Raw genomic sequence first — 23,140 nt, 5'->3', positions numbered from 1 at the left:
TGCTATCAAACTTCCTGAGAGATAAAACTGTGTGCCGGACCGAGACTCGGAACTCGGGTCCCTTGGCTTTCTTATTTTTACTTTTTTTATGGACACGTGCCTCTTAGAATTTTTTATTTGTTTCGTTTTTAATTTTTTTTAATTTTATAAATTTTCCCATCTAGAATCAGTTGAATTGAAACTAAAGTCTTACTTAATGGATGTTATACTTCTTCTGTAATCAAATTAGTTTCGTTCTTTCATATAAGCAATTACATTAAATTTTTTCTTCAAGAGTGGGTATCTCACTGGAACACAGCAATGGTTTGTGGGTGGACCACAGGAAAGCGTAAATATGAAACAAAAGTTATTTCTTCTTGTCCCAATTAACAGGCAGTTAAGGTACGAACGTATTTAATTCTTTACATATCTAAATGTGTATTTACCAGTAGTAGATAAGAGATATACCTTAAGTACGCGTTGTATTTGGCGGTGGTTACTTCATCATAGCTATGTTTGTCGATTTTTTCTGTTTCCCTCGTTGTTTTTACGTAAGACGGATAAATTGAAAAAAACTTTTCTCTTGTCCATTTATTGTTGAGAATTTTTGTATTTCATGAATGATGTGTTGTTTAAAATCATCAATAGACTCTCCTCCCTCGTTAAAGACGTAGTACACTGAAGCGCCAAAGAAACTGGTATAGGCATGCGTATTCAAATACGGAGATATGTAAACAGGCAGAATACGGCGCTGCGTTCGGCAACGCCTATGTAAGACAAGTGTCTGGCGCAGTTATTATATCAGTTACTGCTGCTACAATGGGAGGCTATCAAGATTCAGGTGAGTATGAACGTGAAGTTCATACCTGACGGGATACCAATTCGATTATACACAGAGTACGCGAAAAAACTTGCCCACCTTCTAACAGCCGTTTACCGCAAGTCTCTAGAGGAACGGAAGGTTCCAAATGATTCGAAAAGAGCACAGGTAGTCCCAGTCTTCAAGAAGGGTCGTCGAGCAGATGCGTAAAACTATAGACCTATATTTCTGACGTCGATCTGTTGTAGAATTTTAGAACATGTGTTTGCTCGAGTATCATGTCTCTTTTGGAAACCCAGAATCTACTCTGTAGGAATCAACATGGATTCCGGAAACAGAGATCGTGTGAGACCCAACTCGCTTTATTTGTTCATGAGACCCAGAAAATATTATATACAGGCTCCCAGGTAGATGCTATTTTCCTTGACTTCCGGAAGGCGTTCGATACAGTTCCGCACTGTCGCCTGATAAAGTAAGAGCCTGCTGAATATCATACCAGCTGTGTGGCTGGATTGAAGAGTTTTTAACAAACAGAACACAGCATGTTGTTATCAATGAAGAGACGTCTACAGACGTTAAAGTAACCTCTGGCGTGCCACAGGGGAGTGTTATGGGACCATTGCTTTTCACAATATATATAAATGACCTAGTAGACAGTGTCGGAAGTTCCATGTGGCTTTTCACGGATGATGCTGTAGTATACAGAGAAGTTGCAGCATTATAAAGTTGTAGCGAAATGCAGGAAGATCTGCAGCGGATAGGCACTTGGTGCAGGGAGTGGCAACTGACCCTTAACATAGACAAATGTAATGTATTGCGAATACATAGAAAGAAGGATCCTTTATTGTATGATTATATGATAGCGGAACAAACACTGGTAGCAGTTACTTCTGTAAAATATCTAGGAGTATGCGTGCGGAACGATTTGAAGTGGAATGATCATATAAAATTAATTGTTGGTAAAAACGTGAGCACTCTTCTATTATCCATATAACTAACAGTTAATGTATCAGCACTTATTCAGGTCTTCGATTTTATGGTCCAGGATCATTTAATGTTTGTGCTATTGGCGTACCTATCTTTCCTATGTCTTTTCGGTGTTCGTTTACTTCTTCTCTCGTCATTTTGTTATGTGCTACGTTTGAATTCGGTTTGGGCTTCACCTGTCACAATTTTGCAGTACTTTGGGCTTGAGCGGCTTCTCCGGCCGCTTCTTTACAGCCTCTAGTGGTGTCCACAGCAGAGCCATCAGTGAGAGTGAAAGTTGTTTTGGAAGCGTATTCCAAATTCCTTGTCAGCTGTCGTGCCCACACTCAGCTGTTGCTGCGGTCTAGCCTGTTGTGCTCCTCCGTCCGTCGGCTGCTGTTTGCTTTCCTGCGTGGCCTGGCTCGCGCGGTCTGTTACGCCTGGTGTGACGTACTGTAATTGCCGTCTAGTACGTTGTTATAAATTGCTCCTCAAAACGAACACCCGCTACGGACAATTGTCCTGATTCGTAACAAACATGACACGTTGGTTTGTGACGGGTCCTTGCAGCCAGATAACAGTAATGTGGGATGGGATGTCAATTTTAACGAATATCTGCACTAACTTTATGCCGTTATAAGACTGAACTTTGTACTTGCTGAACCACTTATCAAATTAAAGTGTTTAATCTGCAAAATTTAGAATGAACCTGTACTAAATCATTATTTCCTAGTTCTGGGGGAAGACTCAAAATTCGAGCAGTCTCTAGCTCTTGTTAGCATTATAAATTTTTGCCATGCTAACAGAATCATCACGGCGACGGAATTGAAATTATCCCTCAGTTTTCGTTAAAATCTTGTCCAACAAATCTTGTCCAACAAAAATACAATCTGACAAACACACATTACTTTCCACTACCAGTCTGGATGAATAATGCATTATATCCTGAAATACTGCAGTTACCATGTAACCATTCACTGATTTCCAAGGCAGTGGAGTGAACATGACGAGTATTGTTATCGAACGAAAATCTCAGCGTGTTTTTCCAAAGAGATTCCAACATGATGAACAAGAGGGAAATGCTAATGTTAAGCACTTACAAGCCCGGAAGATGTACAGCCAAACCCGTAACAACACTTGGTAATAGTTGTGCCAAGCACTAGACGTCATACCACCACGCACCGCTACGCTGCGTCCGCACTCGGCGACAAGTAACCAGCTGCGAATTTTAACAACTGAGCTACCCAAGCACGACTCACAACCCGTCCTAACGACTTTGCTTCCCCCAGTTCCTCATCTCCTACCTTTCCAACTTCACACAAGTTGCGGGACTTGTGGACTTCTGGAAGAAAGCAAGCCGTGGAGACATGGTTTACCCATAGTCAGTGGGATGTTTACTGATACGAAACTCCCTGGTAGTTTAAAACAGTGTGCCGGACCAACGCTCGAACTCTGGATCTTTGCCTCCTGTGGGCAAGTGCTCTTACCAGCTGAGCTACCCAAGCACGACTGACGACCTCTCTTCACAGTTTTAATTCCGCCATTATCTATTTCCTACTTTCCCAACTTCATAGAAGTTCTCTTGCGAACCATTCGTGACCAGCACTCCTGTAAAATAAATAAATTTGCATACACATGGGTTAGACACAGCGTTAGGTAGCTCAGCTGCTCAGAGAATTTGCACACGAAAAGCCAACATCTCGAGTTCGAGTCTTAGCCCGGTACACAGTTTTCGTCTGCCAGGAAGTTTTATGTCCATCGTAAACTCCTCCGCAGAGTAAAAAATTCATTCTCGGAACATCCCACTGGCTGTTGCCAAGCCGTGTCTTCACAATACCCTTTCTTTCTGGAGTGCGAGTAATGTTTCGCAGGAGAAGTTCTACGAAGCTATAAACGTAGAAGATAAGGTGCTGGCGTAAATAAAGCTGTAAGGAGGGGTCGCGAGTAGTGTTTGGATAGCTGAGTGATGTACTTAAAGTTTTATTCGATGTTAAGAAAGTACTTCGCCGCAGAAACGCTTTTCTTACTATTGCCATCTGCATTTCATATCCTTATAATGTAACTATGAAAAGAGACTATATGTCGTTTGGTGAGATCTTCTTCGCAATTCTTTTTGAGTGCGAGATCAAGACAAACATGAGGAGAACAGCTTAGCTGAATTATCCTTTCTTTTGTGTACAATGTATCGTTGTTGTGATGCTCCCTGCACGAAATGTGTTCAAATCTGTGTGAATTTCTAAGGGACCAAACTGTTTAGGTCATCGGTTCCTAGACTTACACACTACTTAAACTAACTTATGCTAAGAACAACTCACACCCCATGGTTACTGTGCAAGGTCGCAGTACTGACAATGACTAAGTGACCATTCTGGCTTATCATGTCCATCCTATGGTACAATATGTGTTCCCCAATGGTTACGTTGTGTTTGAAGACGACAAGACACCTGCTCAGACAGCTCGCATCGTCCAAGACTAGTTTTGTGAGAACGAGGATGAACTGTCACATCTTTCCTCGCCACCACAGTCACCATATCTCAGAATTATTGATCTTTTGCCGTCTGCTTTGGAGAGAAGGGCGCGTGATCGCTATGCACATGCAGCATCGTTACCTGAATTTGCCATTATTTGGTATAAGACTCCCTTGAAAACGACACAGGACCTGTATTCTGACATGACTGGAAGCTGGGTTGAATAGCAACGGTTTTCCTACACCGTACTAGGCGTGGAAATGTGTTGGGTTTTTATTGTTTCCAAATTTTTTCCCACCCCTTGTACTTAGCCAGTGTATACACTGAAACTGACCAGGTGACCAGAGGCTCTTAACTTTTTGTTGAGTCAATTGAATCTATCGACAGTGGATATCGGCTTTGTCCCATGACGGAATGATGCGGCGTGTGACGTCATCCATGCTCAAAGAGGAAGAGGACAGAACACCGAAATATTTTTTACAACTACATTATTTTTTATATTGTAGGTTGTGTGGGAAATCTGATCTGTAGCGTTGCCAGAGGTACAGGGTAGGTCACTGGAGATAGTATGGTTGTGCGCTGGGTTAGCAATATCGAGGGCTTCGGTTATTCGCTTTTATTTTCTTGAGGTCATTACTAGGGGATTAGGCGACCATGCTTCTCGCCAGATTTTCGGGATTAATATTTTCCGATTATTAATTCAAAAACATGGAAATGTTCAGAAGAAGAAATTTGAGCACTTCTTTGGAGCTACCACTGGGATTACCATATTTTCAAAGGAAAAAGCAGGAGGGTACTGCACTCAATCTTTATGTGAACCACTTGGCTTACTTTTCAACAAAAGCATATTTCTCGCTTCCTCGAACCTTCTTCGAAAGTTGGTAGACGTGTTTCTACATCGGAAAGAAGACATCCGTTCAAATTTCGAGTCAGTCGCATAAAAGCTGCGCTATTAGCACCACTAAGAGGACGCAAATGTGGTTTGCTTTATCTACACGCTGTAATGGTAGTGAACGTTAGTTATCTTTGCGACTGGACGTGGTAAGTTGATAGTAGTCAAGAATGCCTTTAGGTGACAAAGACGCCATTATCAACACCTCACTGAGATTGAACGAGGTTGTGTAAAAGGGCTACGAGGAGCTGCATGTTCCTTCTGCGATATCGCAAAAAAACTTAGCGGGAATGTAGCCACTGTACGTAATTGCTGGCAGCGGTTGTCACGTACGGTCGCAAGAAGACCGGGCTCCGGATGGCCACATGACGCTGCCAAGAGGGAAGTCCATCGTGTTCTGTGCACAGCTTTAGCGCATCGTACTGCATCTGCAGTAGCAACTCGAGCAGTAGTTGAGACCATAGTGACACAAGAACTGTTACAAATCGGCAACTTCAATGACAGCTCCTAGCCAGGTGCCTTGTAGCGCATATTCCACTGACACCAAACCGCCGCCATTCGCGACTTCAGTGGCGTCAAAGCGAGAGCTCATTGGAGGGTAGGGTATAAGTCTATTGTTTTCTGACGACAGTTGGTTCTGCCTCGGTGCCAGTCACGGCTGTGTGTTGGTTAGAAGGAGGCCATTTGAGGGCCTTCCACCAACCTGCCTGCGTGTTAGACACACTGGACCTACACCTGGAGTTTTCGTCTTGGGGTGCGATTTCGCATGGCAGCAGGAGCACTCTCGAGGTTATCCCACGCACCCAGACTGCAACTTTGTACGTCACTCTGGCGATTCGTCCTGCTGTGCTGGCATTCATGAGTAGCATTCCAAGTGGTGTTTTCCAACAGGATAACACTCGCCCACACATCACTGTTGTAACCCAACAATCTCCAGCGTTATCCACAACCAGCATTAAACGCCCTGTATTGACCGATCAAGTGCAACAGGTATGGAACTCCATCCCACAAACTGACATCCGGCATAATGTAAAACACAATGCATTTACGTTTGCATGCGTACATTCAAAATTCTGGTGGTTATACCGTTTATTAATGTACCAGCATTTCGCATTTGCAATGGCTTATCCCGCGCTTACATCAAGCTGTGATCTGGCAATGTTAATTACTTATATATATTACCTGGACAAATTTGTTCCCGAAATTTCATTGCTCTACATTAACTGTTTTTTGGTACCGCGATTTTTCTCCGTCAGTGTAGTTATAACTGACGATCAACAGATTCTTTGCACAGTGTACAGAAAGTCTATTTCTTTCACCAGTCCAACGTATATTTAATAAGGAAAATATACTTTCCACAATTGCGTTGTGGGCAGGAATCGAAAAAACTTATTGCACAATTTTAAAAGTTATGAATATTCATCTTCAGAATGATTGTTCACGAGATCAGAACGAAGATAGGTGGCGCAGTGGTAAGCATACTGGACTTGCTTTCGGGAGGACGACGGTCCAATCCCGCGTCCTGCCATCTTTATTTTGGTTTTCCATGATTTCCCTCAAATCGCTCCAGGCAAATGCTGTGGTGGTTCCTTTGAAAGGGCACGGCCGACTTCCTCCCCTAATCCGATGAGACCGACGACCTCGCTGTTTGGTCCCCTCCCCCAAACAACCCAACCCCAACCCATGAGATCAGACTATCTATCAGATTCAACTTTCTCTAAAAATGTTTATCTGGTTTCAAGTCGAAGCTGTTCACTTAGAAATATTTTTAGCCGATTTACTTCATCAAACGATTCACTGTCATCCACAAGGACATATCTGTTTTTCAAATACACTACAACTTTTTTCGCTCTTTCCCAGTTAAGTTCTTTACTAAGAATTAACGAACTGAACACAGTTAGTTCATCGGACTGTCTCATCCATTTGCTAATGGAATCACTGCACACAGAACGCATTAACAAGTTGCTCATTGTCACATATAGTGATGACATCTCTTTCTGTTAGGGGAATGAAGCTATTTTTAGACCTGTCTTGCAGACTTGGCAAAGTATCACTCAGGACAGAACACACTTACACTACAGTCTTTTTTGCAGACTTGGCACAATATCACTCAGGACAGAATACACTTACACTACAGTCTTTTTTACCGGTAGTGCCCAATATCCGTTTGTATAGGTAGTTGGAGACCCTTATGAAGAAACCATAGATATCCCTCAGCCACAGGAGTTTGCAGGAAAAGCCTAAATGTAATGGGAACATGATATTCAGACATGAAGTAAGATTTGCAAAATTCTTTCAACTGCAGGCTAAGTCATAACCACCTTTTCTTACTATGAGAAAGTAGTGTCTTATTTTCAGTTCCTACAAAATTACAAAATTCAACCAAGTTTTGTGCTCTCACAGTTGTTGTTGTTGTCGTGGTCTTCAGTGCAGAGACTGGTTTGATGCAGCTCTCCATGCTACTTCATCTCACAGTACCTACTGTAACCTACATCCTTCTGAATCTGCTTACTGTATTCATCTCTTGGCCCCCCTCTATGCTTTTTACCCTCCACGCTGCCCTCCAGTACTAAATTGGTAATCCGTTGATGTCTCACAACATGTCCTACCAACCGATCCCTTCTTCTAGTCAAGTTGTGCCACAAATTCCTCTTCTCCCCAATTCTACTCTGTACCTCGTCATTAGTTATGTGAGCAACCCATCTAATCTTCGGCATTCTTCTGTAGCACCACATTTCGAAAGCTTCTATTCTCTTCTTGTCCAAACTATTTATCGTCCAATGTTTCACTTCCATACATGGCTACACTCCATACAAATATTTTCAAAAACGACTTCCTGACACTTAAATCTATACTCGATGTTAACAAATTTCTCTTCTTCACAAACGCTTTCCTTGCCATTGCCAGTCTACATTTTCTATCCACTCTCCTTCGGCCATCATCAGTTATTTTGCTCCCCAAATAGCAAAACTCCTTTACTACTTTAAGTGCCTCCTTTCCTAATCTAATTCCCTCAGCATCATCCGCCTAAATCGACTATATTCCATTATCCTCACTTTGCTTTTGTTGATGTTCATCTTATATCCTCCTTTCAAGACACTGTCCATTCCGTTTAGCCACTATTCCAAGTCCTTTGCTGTCTCTGACAAAATTACAATGTCATCGCCGAACATCAAAGTTTTTATTTCTTCTCCATGGATATTAATACCTACACCGAGTTTTCCTTTTGTTACCTTTACTGCTTGCTCAATATACAGATTGAATAACATCAGGGATAGGATACAACCCTGTCTCACTCCCTTCCCAACCACTGTTTCCCTTTCATGTCCCTTGACTAATCTGCCATCTGGTTTCTGTACAAATTGTAAATAGCCTTTCGCTCCCTGTATTTTACCCCTGCAACCTTCAGAATTTGAAAGAGAGTATTCTAGTCAACATTGTCCAAAGCTTTCTCTAAATCTACAAATGATAGAAACGTAGGTTTGCCTTTATTAATATATCTTCTAAGCTAAGTCGTAGGGTCAGTATTGCCTCACGTGTTCCAATATTTCTACGGAATACAAATTTATCTTCCCCGACGTCGGCTTCTACCAGTTTTTCTATTCCTCTGTAAAGAATTCGCGTTAGTATTTTGCAGCCGTGACTTATTAAACTGATAGTTCGTTAATTTTCACATCTGTCAACATTTGCTTTCTTTGGGATTGGAATTATTATATTCTTCTTGAAGTCTGAGGATATTTCGCCAGACTCATACGTCTTGGTCACGAGATGGTAGGGTTTTGTCAGGGTTGGCCCTCCGAAGTCTGTCAGTAGTTCTAATGGAATGTTGTCTACTCTCGGGGCCTTGTTTCGACTTAGGTCTTTCTGTGCTCTGTCAAACTCTTCACGCAGTATCATATCTCCCATTTCATCTTCGTCCTCTTCCATTTCCATAATATCATCCTCAAGTACATCGCCCTTGTATAGACCCTCTATATACTTCTTCTACCTTTGTGCTTTCCCTTCTTTGCTTAGAACTGGGTTTCCATCTGAGCTCTTGATATTCATACAAGTGGTTCTCTTTTCTCCAAGAGTCTCTTTAATTTTCCTGTAGGCAGTATCTGTCTTACGCCTAGTGAGATATGCTTCTACATCCTTACATTTGTCCTCTAGCCATCCCTACTTAGCCATTTTGCACCTCCTGTCGATCTCATTTTTGAGGCGTTTATATTCCTTTTTGCCTCCTTCATTTATTGCATTATTATATTTTCTCCTTTCATCAATTAAATTCGATATTTCTTCTGTTACCCAAGGATTTCTCCTAGCCCTCGTCGTTTTACCTACTTAATCCTCCGCTGCCTTAACTACTTCATCCCTCAAAGCTACCCATTGTTCTTCTACTGTACTCCTTTCCCCCATTCCTGTCAATTGTTCCATTATGCTCTCCCTGAAACTCTGTACAACTTCTGGTTTAGTCAGTTTATCCAGGTCCCATCTCCTTAAATTCCCACCTTTTTGTAGTTTCTTCACTTTTAATCTACAGTTCATAACCAACAGATTGTGGTCAGAGTCCACATCTGCCTCTGGAAATGTCTTACAATTACAACCTGGTTCCTAAATCTCTGTCTTAGCATTATATATTCTATCTGAAACCTTCTAGTATCTCCAGGCCTCTTTCATGTATAGAACCTTCTTTCATGATTCTTGAACCAAACTTTAGCTATGATTAAGTTATGCTCTGTGCAAAATTCTACCAGGCGGCTTCCTCTTTCATTTCTTATTAAACCTACTCCAGCATTACCCCTATTTGATTTTGTATTTATAACCCTGTATTCAGCTGACCAGAAGTCTTGTCGCTCCTGCTACCAAATTTCGCTAATTCCCACTATATCTAACTTTAACCAATCCATTTCCCTTTTTAAATTTTCTAACCGGCCTGCCCGATTAAGGGATCTGACACTCCACGCTCCGATCCGTAGAACACCAGTTTTCTTTCTCCTGATAACGACGTCCTCCAGTATAAACTGTAAATGAGAGAATACGTTGTGGATAAAAACTTCCACATCCACCTTTATAATGTCTGAAGTACTTCTAAGAGCATCATGTATAATGTGGTTAGAACAACCATTTCCTAAAAGTTGTCCTAAATTCTTTCTTCAGTTGACTGAACACATTGCTGCAGCAAGATCGTTCTAGACAGAGTTCCTCCAAAAAAGGGTCAAATGGCTCTGAGCACTATGGGACATCTGAGGTCATCAGTCCCCTATAACTTAGAACTACTTAAACCTAACTAACCTAAGGACATCACACACATCCATGCCCGAGGCAGGATTCGAACCTGCGACCGTAGCGGTCGTGCGGTCCCAGACTGAAGCGCCTAGAAGCGTTCGGCCACTGTGGCCGGCCCCAGTTTCTTATGCACAGTTACTACTGTGTCTGGCATTTCGTTTGGAAGATGTTGCTTGTCAATAAGTTTAGTCTGCATACCCCCCATGATTATAGAAGAGAACTGAGTAAGTACAGTGAAAAGTTTAACATTTTGATTGTTGCTTGCATCAGTAATAACACAAAAAAATTAACTACTTTCAGTTGAACTTATAATTTTCTAGGCGCAAGCGGTTAAGAGATTGATGAATATTGCTCCACATTTCGTTCTAGCACAAGAAACATTTCAGTACTTTTGGAGTCATCGAAAGTCTTTCCAGCCAATTTGTTGATGCAATCCACGGAGCTAGAATTCTGTGAAGTTTTACGGTATGAAATGAATATTCTGTCTTAGCTGCTTCTATCTTCATATCGTTTTCACTCCAGCATTGCGGGGAAAACTCACGGATTCTTCACAATGTGCCTTGTGTATCTTAATTTTTCGGGCTATTCTGTATTAACATGATCCATAATATCTCATATATAGAGAAGAACATGTGGAAGTAAATAAACTTAAAGTGAGACTAGTGATAAGCTGTATATAAGATACCGGTCACGCATGGACGAAGAAAGCAAAGCTGCAGGCTCTGCACGCATTGTTTTCTTGCACATAACTATATTATTTATATTTGAGACTTATCCGCACATCAGGAATTCTGATCGTATGCAGTTCTTCCTTCTCGTAGAAATTACAATTTATTTTGGTAATGTTCCTTAAATTTGCATTTACAGTTATCTTTAGGCATATTCGAAACGTTCTCTACAAACACAGCAGCTAATATCAGTGACGACGCCACGACAACTGATAACTCGATGCGCTGTAAGCTTCTCTAGACCAGCGAAGCTGTAGTTTAAGTCGACTAAAGTGTTACCAACCTGCTTTTATCCCTCCCAATTCGTGACCAGTTTCAGTTTCAGTCCTCGAGGTGACACTTGACATCACAGAACAAGAACTTGACATGGAACTCCAAAATTCGATTTTTTACTGTTTTATAAATTTGCGACGTAGGGTTGAAATAGAGCATTAAAAATCCGGTGAAATCCAGATAAATCAAACGATTTGATATCCCCAGCTACAACAAGTTCAGGAATGATGTCCAGTGAGTTACGTCTGCGTAATGCAATCACGGCACTCATCGCCTTTTCCTCGCATAGCGTTAGCTCTCTTATCACGTAGGTGGCGGAAGATTTCACGTCTTCTATAATGATGCGGTCAGAGGGGGATCAAATGAAATTTGTGACCATATTCAGGATATCTTGCAAGGGAGAACGTTGCGTGGTTTCTTGTAGTCATCGAATGAAAAGTAACTTCATGTGTCAACTAGGACTGTTGATAAAATATCGATGTATAGATATTTTATTTAAACAATACCGATTTGTAAAGGCGACATTCTTTCCCCGATATATCGATATCGATATGGCAATATTGATGCCGATATTTTTATTTTATATTATATTTATTTCAAAATTTTCGGTGAATGTTTGAAATTGTTCTTTCGAAATTGTAGTACAAAATAACTTTACTTTCACTGTGTGAAAGAGTCTTACAAGTTTTTGAGTTTTCATCACGTCCAGTCTTTCCCTTTGAGTGTGTGAAACAAGTATAGGAGGGGTCCACTGGGGGCCGAACCGCACAATAACCCTGCGTTCGCTGAGGGGCGGCGGTGGGGTAAGTGGATTGCTGTAGCCTGTTTTGGGGTTGTGTAGCACTGAGGGCTACAGTGGGGACGAAGTCTCTCCGTCGTTTCTAGGTCCCCAGTTCAATACATTCATACGTACATACATGTAGTTACCATTGGTAGAAAAGTGGTTATCACCAAGTATGAACTTGCAGATTTTCCTTTCAATTCTTGCTCTAAGGGGAATAAGCAAGCTGCTAGCTTGTTGATGTATAGAATATCTAATAATAAATTTACACTTAAAAAGTCAGATCTAAAACTGACGCTATATTTACAACGCGCAACCGATATTTTTATAGGCCAGTACGTCGATAATTTTTGCATCGATACATCTAGGGCCAATAATGATATTTTTAAAATATCGATGTACCGAGTTCCCGATATTTTTAAAAACAGCATCAGGCCTGGCGTGAAACTGGGATATATGGTGAGACACTTGCTCTTGATGTTATAGGTTAATGAACAAACAGTATTAATAGCAACCTCAGATCTTTTGAAGATGATGCAATTATCTGTATTGAAGTACTACCTAAAACAGTTGCACAAATATTCAACCACATCCTAATATTGTTTTAAAGTGGTGCAAAGATTGAATACTTTTTTTCAGTATTTAAAAACTGAAAATATGCACCTCACAATAGTATCCTACGACAACAACATCAATGAGTCACAATTGGAATCAGTCTACTCATACAAATACCCATGTGTAACAATTTGTGAGGATATGAATTGAAATGATCATACACGCACAACCGTAGGTAAAGCCTTCGGTTCACTGCAAGATACATGGAAAATCCAGTCAGTCTAAAAATGAAATTGCTTGCAAAACAATTGCATGTCCCATCCATATGGCTCAAGTATGTGGGTATCATACTAGTTACGACTAAGAGGGGAGACTCAACGTATACAAAGAAGGGCAGCATGAATGATGACAGGTTTTCTCCAACCATGGGAGTGCGTCACGGAAATGCTGAAAATCCTGAACTGGTAAACACTTGAAGGTAGATGTCAGTTATCCGACGAAAGGCTACTTACTAAGTTAGAAGAATCAGTATCAAGTGAGGGACTTACGGACAACACTAAATATACTACAGCCCTTTATAAATTTCTCCCATAGCGACGACAAAGCCGAGATTAGACTAATTACAGCGAACAAGGATGCGTTTAAGCAATCATCCTTTCGCGCTCCGAATAGAATGGCAACAAAAATGTTCAAATGTGTGTGAATTCCTAAGGGACCAAACAGCTTAGGTCATCGGTCCCTAGACTTACACATTACTTAAACTAACTTATGCTGAGAACAACACACACACCCATGCCCGAGGGAGGACTCGAACCTCCGGCGGGAGAGAATGGCAACAAACTCTCATACGTGATATAATAGTAAGTGCCCTCTGCCATGAACTTGGCATTACTTTACGAAGCATTGATATACACAGTGTTTCACAATTCATATTTCACGCTTCTAGAGGTTGTAGAGGAGACTTAATTGATAAAGTTCTACATACGAACCCATTTCCGGACACGTCATCCAAAGACGCTACAGAGCGTCAAAGTTACAGACGCAGGCGCGTGTAAATATACAGGATGATTCCGTGATGATGTTACAGACTTTCAAGGATGATGCAGAAGGATATACGTATCAGTTTGAGTTGATACGGAATACATTCCCAGCTATGTGAGTGGCTCGAAGACTTTTTAAGTACTAAAAGCCAGTGCGATCTCCTTGATGACGTATGTTTATCAGAGGCAGAGGTATCGTCAGGAGTACTCGTGGGAAGTGGGATGGGACCACTCTTCTTCTCTATACATGGCGTTACAAAAAGGTACGGAGAAACTTTCTGGAAATATTCCTCACACACAAATAAAGAAAAGATGTTATGTGGACATGTGTCCGGAAACGCTTAATTGCCATGTTAGAGCTCATTTTAGTTTCGTCAGTATGTACTGTACTTCCTCGATTCACTGCCAGTTGGCCCAATTGAAGGAAGGTAATGTTGACTTCGGTGCTTGTGTTGACATGCGACTCATTGCTCTACAGTACTAGCATCAAGCACATCAGTACGCAGCATCAACAGGTTAGTGTTCATCAAGAACGTGGTTTTGCAGTCAGTGCAATGTTTACAAACGCGGAGTTGGCAGATGCCCATTTAATGTATTGATTAGCACGGGGCAATAGCCGTGGCGCGGTACGTTTGTATCGAGACAGATTTCTAGAACGAAGGCGTCCCGACAGGAAGACGTTCGAAGCAATTAATCGGCGTCTTAGGGAGCACGGAACATTCCAGTCTATGACTCGCGACTGGGGAAGACCTAGAACGACGAGGACACCTGCAATGGACGAGGTAGTTCTTCGTGCAGTTGACGATAACCCTGATGTCAGCGTCAGAGAAGTTGCTGCTGTACAAGGTAACGTTGACCACGTCACTGTATGGAGAGTGCTACGGGAGAACCAGTTGTTTCCGTACCATGTACAGCGTGTGCAGGCACTATCAGCAGATGATTGGCCTCCACGGGTACACTTCTGCGAATGGTTCATCCAACAATGTGTCAATCCTCATTTCAGTGAAAATGTTCTCTTTACGGATGAGACATCATTCCAACGTGATCAAATTGTAAATTTTCACAATCAACATGTCTGGGCTGACGAGAATCCGCACGCAGTTGTGCAATCATGTCATCAACACAGATTTTCTGTGAACGTTTTGGCAGGCATTGTTGGTGATGTCTTGATTGGGCCCCATGTTTTTCCACCTACGCTCAATGGAGCACGTTATCATGATTTCATACGGGATCCTATACCTGTGTTGCTAGAACACGTGCCTTTACAAGTACGACACAACATGTGGTTCATGCACGATGGAGCTCCTGCACATTTCAGTCGAAGTGTTCGTACGCTTCTCAACAACAGATTCGGTGACCGGTGGATTGGTAGAGGCGGACTAATTCCATGGCCTCCACGCTCTCCTGACCTCAACCCTCTTGACTTTCATTTATGGGGGCATTTGATAGCTCTAGTCTACGCAACCCCGGTACCAAATGTAAGACTCTTCGTGCTCGTATTGTGGACGCCTGTGATGCAATACGCCATTCTCCAGGGCTGCATCAGCGCATCGGGGAATCCATGCGACGGAGGGTGTATGCATGTATCCTCGCTAACGGAGGACATTTTGAACATTTCCTGTAAGAAAGTGAATGTAGTCACGCTGGTACGTTCTGTTGCTGTGTGTTTCCATCCCATGATTAATGTGATTTGAAGAGAAGTAATAAAATGAGCTCTAACATGGAAAGTAAGCGTTTCCGGACACATGTTCGCATAATATATTTTCTTTCTTTGTGTGTGAGGAATGTTTCCTGAAAGTTTGGCCGTACCTTTTTGTAACACCCTGTATACATAAATGATCTGACGGATAGGGTGGAGGGTGGGCAGCAGTCTGTGGCTGTTTGCTGATGATGCTATGGTGTACGGGAAGGTGTCGTTCAGTGACTGTAGGCGAATACAAAAAATGGTTCAAATGGCTCTGAGAACTATGGGACTTAACATCGATGGTCATCAGTCCCCTAGAACTTAGAACTACTTAAACCTAACTAACCTAAGGACATCACACAACAGCCAGCCATCACGAGGCAGAGATGAGAATACAATTCTAACTGGTGTGATGAATGGCAGCATGCTCTAAATGTAGAAAAATTTAATGTGAAAGCAGATGAGCAGGAAAAACCATCCCTTAATGATCGAATACAGCATTAGTAGTGCGCTGCTTCACATAGTCGCGTCGATTGAATAACTGGGCGTAACGTTGCAAAGCGATATGAAATGGAGCGATCATGTAAGGATTGTAGTGTGGAAGGAGAATGGTCGACTTCGGTTCATTAGGGGAGTTTTGGGAAAGTCCGGTTCATCTGTAAAAGAGACCGCTTATAGACGACTAGTGCGACCCATTCTTGTGTACTGAGATCCTCAACACCGGATTAAAGGAAGACATCGTAGCAATGGGCTGCTAGATTTGTTATCGGTAGGTTCGATCAACACGCAAGTATGATAGAGGTGCCTCGGAAACTCAAACGGGAATCCCTGGAGAAAGGCGACGTTATTTCTGGGGAACACTATTGAGTAAATTTAGAGAGTCGGCATTTGAAGCTGACTGCAGAACTATCTAACTGCCGCCAACGTATATTTCTCGTAAGGACCGCAAACATAAGAGAAGTTAGGGCTCGTGCAGAGACGTATATAGCACTCGTTTTTCCCTCGCTCTATTTGCGAGTGGAACAGGGAGGGAAATGACTAGCAGTGGTAGACGTACCCTTCGCCACCTGCCGTACTGTAGTTTGCGGAGTATGTATATAGATGTAGATATAGACCGGCTAGACAGATAAATGTTATCCACGTTCTTTTACCATAAATGTGAAGATGTACATACTGCACCTGCGCTATCTTTTAGCCCTCGGCTCGTTTTGTCTGCAGTTCTGACGACTGTTGTCCTCGTCATCACAACAGTATTTAAGTGCCTGCAACTCAAGTACTTTGCAATGTTATTACGTTGCGTTCCGCAAATGCTATGTTAGTTTACGATGTCATCATGTTGATAAAATATCAGTATGGTAGTAAAACTGGCAGTTAGCACTTAAAGATAAATGTATACTGTGTTCTTGACGAAAGGTGAAACTGTTGTAGCCTTCGGCCTCATGAGTAATGAGCCGTAAAGAGACACTCAAGTCGTCCAAATTACCAGCGATAAAACTTGTAGATATGAAGTGGAAAAACACTGTAACCTCAAACGCAGGTAAAGCAAATGAAAGGCTACGATTTAGTGGTGCGATGCTAGGAAATTGCGTTTTATCTACGAACGAGATTGCATACAAGATACAGTCGACTCTCGATAACTTCAAACTCGCAATAATCTGAAATTTTTTGCTGGTCCCCTGAAAAATGCTCGACGAATTGAAACACTCAGTGTGTTTTGGTCCCCTCAGTAACCCGAAGTTGCAGTGGTGAGGACATCTCGCTAACACTTTATACAATTTGAAGACCCCTACTTCTGTAATTCCCAGTACAGGCTGAGACTGTGCTGAAGTCAAGCCGTGTTTCTTGAAACTGTGATATGCCACGAGTGCTAGAAGGAACAAGTGTCTGTCAGTTAATGATAAAAGCTTGTTATTCAAGCTTTGGGGAGATGTAGTTTCGGGAAACGGTGTTGCAAAACAGTTCAATATTTTACCATCTACATTACCGATGATTAAAAAAAAATAAAGGTCGTTTCACTGGAAATGCATCAGGCACATGAAGAAAAATGTCACGACAGGACGAATTTCCCCGTCTTCAGAAGTGCTTGCTTATGTGAATAAATCAGTACAGAGGGCAAAACGTTCTCGTGGGTGGTTTCATGTTGAAGGAAAGCTAAGTCTTTTGCACAGTCTATCGGGACTGGAGGATTTGCGGCAAGTGAGTGGTGGCTCTCAAATTTTAGAAAGCGTCACCCTATCGCATTAAAAAAAAAATCTTGGGAGAGGGGGCCATCGTGGACAATTCCCTTTGTACTGAATGGATTGATGAACTAAAACAACTTCTGAATGGCTACGACCCACACAACGTAATACAAATCAAACTAAATCGGGATTTTTTTTATATATCTTCCTGATCGCACCCTAGCATTCAGAGGCGAGAAGTGTCATGGAGCAAAATTGAACAACGGAGAATAACTATCCTTCTAGCCAGTAACACGGAGGGATCTCAAAAGTTGAAGCCACTCAGCGCAGGGAAACGTGCGAAACCACACTACTTCGAGGGAAGAAAATCGCTCCCCACAACTTCCCACTCAAACTAGAAAATCGTGGATGTTGACTCAATTGTTTAATGAATGGCTGACTTCGGTGGTGGTGTGTTGGGGCTTATGGGGGCTCAACATCGGGGTCATCAGGGCCCTGGATGACTTCGGTTAGTAACGATATGAAACAGAAGAAACGCAGAATTTTAATGTTCTTGGATACGATTACGCCGGCCGCGGTGGTCTCGCGGTTCTAGGCGCGCAGTCCGGAGCTGTGCGACTGTTACGGTCGCAGGTTCGAATCCTGCCTCGGGCATGGATGTGTGTGATGTCCTTAGGTTAGTTAGGTTTACGTAGTTCTAAGTTCTAGGGGACTGATGACCACAGCAGTTGCGTCCCATAGTGCTCAGAGCCATTTGAACCATTTGATACGACTACAACACGTAAAACTGATTTTTTTCCCACCCAAAACGACATCAAGATTGCAACCGTTGGACCAGGGAATAATATAAAATTTAAAACTCTCTACCACAGAGGAATTGTTCCACTTATTGCTGGATAGCACTGCAAAATGTGAAAGGGTGAACATAACAGTTTTGACCGCTACAGCCAACGAATTCATTACCGCCAGACTCAGATTGGGATCTTCTACCCAGCTGTGGTGAATTAATATTTGAGGGTTTCGTTCATGTTGACGACGGCATCGCTGTCCATCGTGTCCTAATCGGTGCTGTACCGTTGGCCTGTAAGGTTGAGAACGAGGAAAATAACAAAGAACAACCACCAACTCCAGTCATATTGAGCGAGGCAAGGTCATCTGTCCATACCCTACGTTGCTACGTCCTCAGAAAGAAAACGCATGATTTCTCCTAAAAAAAAAAAAAAAAAAAAAAAAAAAAAAAGGAATCGTTCATATGACTCTGAGCACTAATGGACTCAGTATCTGTGGTCATAAGTCCCTTAGAACTACTTAAACCTAACTAACCTAAGGACATCACACACATCCATGCCCGAAGCAGGATTCGAACCTGCGACCGTAGCAGTCACGCGGTTCCTGACTGAGCGCCTAGAACCGCTAGACCACCGCGGCCGGCGATTTCTCCTCAGCTCTCATCACTATCGAAAATTAAATGGACATGTTTGATGGAAGTTCGCTCTCTCTAAGGAAAATCACCGACTATTTTTCACAGTGAAGTGTAAATTCTCATTGGTCTGTTTTTCATGTACTGTATGAATGTACCATATGTGTGTGAGAAAAGTAAACAGATTGATTTTTACCTACCAAAGTTTTTATTTTTTTCTAACAACCATACCGTCCCTTTCAAAGTAGTCCCCTTCAGCAGCTATACATCGGCGGAGTCGTTGTTCTGAGACTTGGTAGTAGCGTTGAAAGGTTTCCACTGATAGGGCCTTTACCATGTCAGTCACATTCTTTTGAATGTTCTCCAGAGTTCCCAAATGACGTCTTTGTAAGGCATTTTTAGTTTCGGGAAAATAAAAAGGCCGGCCGCTGTGGTCGAGTGGTTCTAGGCGCTTCAGCCCAAAACCGCGCTGCTGCTATGGTTGCAGGTTCGAATCTTGCCTCGGGCATGGATGTTTGTGATGTCCTTAGGTTAGTTAGGTTTAAGTAGTTCTAAGTCTAGGGGACTGATGACCTCAGATGTTAAGTCCCATAGTGCTCAGAGCCATTTGAAAAGAAAAAGTCACAAGGACTCAGACCAGGTGAATAAGGGGGAGAGTGAAGAGCGTGCGGGGGGCTGTGGAACAACAAGCACACTTTTTGAGGTCAAAAATTCCGCGTTGGAAGTAGCAGTGTGACATGGAGCGTTGTCATGATGCAGCATCCACTTGTCTGCAATGTCCATTCTCACTAAATTCGCCCTTTTCTCTAGCCTTTCAAGGACACCTTTATAATATACTTGGTTGACACAGTTTGTTCTTACGGTTAAATGTCGGTCTGATGTCACAAGACCACACAAACGTTCGACATTTTCGTCAGCTTTTGGAGCTGAAGGGCTCCTAGAGCGACATTCATCTTCAAAGTGTTCTCGGCCTTCCAAAAACGATCTGCGCCAGAGAAAAACTTGTGCTCTTGATAAGGAATGTTCCCCATAGGCCTGTTTTAATATTTCAAAGGTCACACTCGCAGATTCCCCAAGTTTAACAAAAAACTAGTCGGGATAACGTTGCTCTAAATTCTGCTGTTCCATTTTCGCAACATACAACAAAAATCCGACTTCACAAATGACGCTCTCAAAAACCACATCATGGCTGGACGGAGCACTCGGACTGAGTATTTGGATGGGATGATCACACCGGTCTACTCAAATAGAACAATGCAGCGTTGCCAGATCGCTCGCAGTGTTGTCAGTCTCATTACTTTCCTCATGCACCTCATACATGTATGTATATTTTGCGCATTATTAAAATAAACATAAATTTACATATGTATGTAACATGTATGTACTACAATTTATTTTCAGTCAAATTCTCGTTTATTAGATTTTTTTCCTTCATACCTCTCGTTTACTGGAACTCCTATTATTTTGAATTCTCAGTAATTTGAACTTTTTCCCTGGACCCTTCAGTTTCAAATTATCAAGAGTCGACTGTACTTGAAAGTCCAACACTGGAATATCTCACTTCTCTGAGATCCGTATTAGGGCCGACTAACTGAGGAAATCAAGTGAATATAAAGAAGAGCAGAAAACAACAGGCCAAAATAATATTTAATTTGAGAAAGAGCTTACTCATCTATAAGAACACCAGTCACGAAATAAAAAAAACAGGTCATGAAAGCATTTGCTTGGAGTATGATCCTATATGGGTGTGAAACTTGGCCAATAGGAAAACAAGAGAGAAGACAGCTAGAAGCCTTGTAGAGTTTGTGCTACAAAAGGATGTTGAAGATCAGTCAGTAAGATATTGTTACCAAAGAAGAGGTGCTGAGAAGAATTTAGAAAACCAGACCTTTCTGGGTGCGCATCCAAACAAGAAGAGAAAATCTCATAGGACATATTTTAAGATACAATATCATTGGAATACTAGCAGAAGGAGCTGTTGAGGGAAGGAATCGTTGGAGACGATCAACGGTGTCATACACACAGCAGATAACAAGTGTTTTAGGGTGTGCTACATGTATGGAAATGAGGAGAAAGGCAGAAGAAAAGTGAAATGGCTAACCAACTTCAGAGTTGAACACTAAAGAAAAAGAAAACAACGACGAGGAGTGCGAGTGATAATAAGTCTGTTCGGCAAACAAACCTGGCAGCAATCTTTAAAAATCTAACCAGTGTACACTGGATGAAAGGCAGTACTTTTCGCGGAAAGCTGTTTAGAAAATTCTGATACGCGGCTTTCAGCCCAAGGCCACGATAATTGCTCCGTCTCCTAGGTAGATATTCCGTGGCAATTGTAAAGAAGACAAAAAGTTAATAACAGTTTGCACAAGAACGTGAAAGGAATGGAAAAAAACCTTAATATGCGTTGCAATAAGTACGTGCTTTTTGCTACACACCCGGAGTCGGAGAAAATCGCTTGCATACTTCATAGGAACACACAATGGAAAAAAGGAATATGCAGGGTTAGCATCCTGCCCGATGTCATTAAAGATGGAGCACACAACCAGATAGAACAAGGATAGAGAAAGAACCTCACCGTGTTCTTTACGAAGGAAACATCCGGGCTTTTACCGTAATCGATTCTGGTAAATCACTGAAAACTTAAATCTGAATGACCGGACTGCGATTTGAAAACGTTGCTTCCCGCATATGCGACTCCAGGACACACAATAATACTATTAATTGCATATTATTTACGGCCTGACTTAGCAATAGTGTGGCCACTGATGCGTGGCTATACAAATGCTCAGCTCAACGAGTGCGACACGGCGTCCCCTGCAACAGTGTTCTTCCGTTCTGCTGCATCAAAATAACGGTTGCAAACACTGAATATTAAGTACGAAAGTAAATATCGCGATTTCAGTAAAAGTGATTTGAGAACATCAAACGCAAAATAGACGAGATGAATCTAAACTGATGTCGATAAACCGGAACTGCAGGGTGCAACGATGAAATAGTTGTTCTCGGGGTTTATACATGTCTGCTAGTATCTAATCAATAATTTAAGTCAGTCGAGTGGCATCAAGACACAACTTGAAGGTAATCATTGAAATATAAATTCCATACCTGCAAAGTAGTACGCTGTCTGAAAAGGCTAAGGTGTTCTGCCGGCGACAACCTCGCACGTACTGCACTAACCTCACTCGCCTGTCACATGAGCGTCGGGTCGCGGGAAGGTAGATTTGCGTTTACGCGCATGCGCAGTAGCTGCCTCGGACCGCCGGCTTTTTCATCGCAGCAACTAAACCACGGCATTCAAAGCCCAGTTCCTGAAACGCCACAGGCCGTACGCGAAACTCTTAAACCGCGTGAGACTAACTAACGATGAAATATGTATTTGCGGAGAAGCTGGAACACTGCTGTGAAGCTGTCACGTTGCTATGCAACACGCTGGCACATATGAGACCTATACAGAACGACAGTGACATCACCAGAATAATACGCAATCCCAATAATTGGAACACATTAAATAGAGTAGCCCATATTGTATCGAACACACTGCATGAAGAGTAAAAGCGCCAAAACCCATATGGAAGAAAGCGTAGACAGGCGCAAACAACACAACAGACCACATGGGAGAACACGAGCACGACCACAGATTCCGAAACCGAGGAAGAAACCTACACACTAAGTGAACATGACTCAGAAGGGATCAACAGGCGAGGGACCCAAACCAACAACACATGACACTGCATGCCGTAACACAGTCACAAATACTCAACTGACAGTAACAATCAGGAAACAAACAAACATTGATACCACATACTAAGGCTCTAGTAATAAGGAACAGTCGCTTGGAAGGAGCAAGCTCGAATAACTTTTATTCCGAGGCTCCCCTTCCCCAATGACACATTGCATATTGTTTAAAGTATACTCCAAACAAGCAGTAATACATTATTCGTCTTATTATGTGTAGACAGAAGTATATTCTCTTCTTTATGTAAAGTTACAATAAATGAATTTTATATATCAAATGTATTTTCTGTATAAAGTATGTATAAAACTAAAAATGTAATGTATTAAGGAATACTGCATTCATGTAGCAAC

At 42.0% G+C, this 23,140-nt stretch overlaps 1 protein-coding gene across 1 annotated transcript in view; it reads right to left on the bottom strand.

Annotated features, from left to right (window-relative positions):
- Positions 1-22,251, bottom strand: part of LOC126298214 (regucalcin-like) — an 82,769-nt gene extending 60,518 nt beyond the window's left edge. Inside the window, exon 1 of the mRNA XM_049989522.1 lies at positions 22,160-22,251. The gene's annotated coding sequence lies outside the window, so the exon portion shown is untranslated. The remainder of the gene's footprint in view (positions 1-22,159) is intronic.
- Positions 22,252-23,140: the final 889 nt, after the last annotated feature.

The sequence above is a fragment of the Schistocerca gregaria genome, chromosome X, assembly GCF_023897955.1.
Source record: "Schistocerca gregaria isolate iqSchGreg1 chromosome X, iqSchGreg1.2, whole genome shotgun sequence".
In the NCBI taxonomy this organism is placed as follows: Eukaryota; Metazoa; Arthropoda; class Insecta; order Orthoptera; family Acrididae; genus Schistocerca; species Schistocerca gregaria.
The sequence above is the reverse complement of the archived record's forward strand: the minus strand, read 5'-3'. Positions and strand labels throughout refer to the sequence as shown.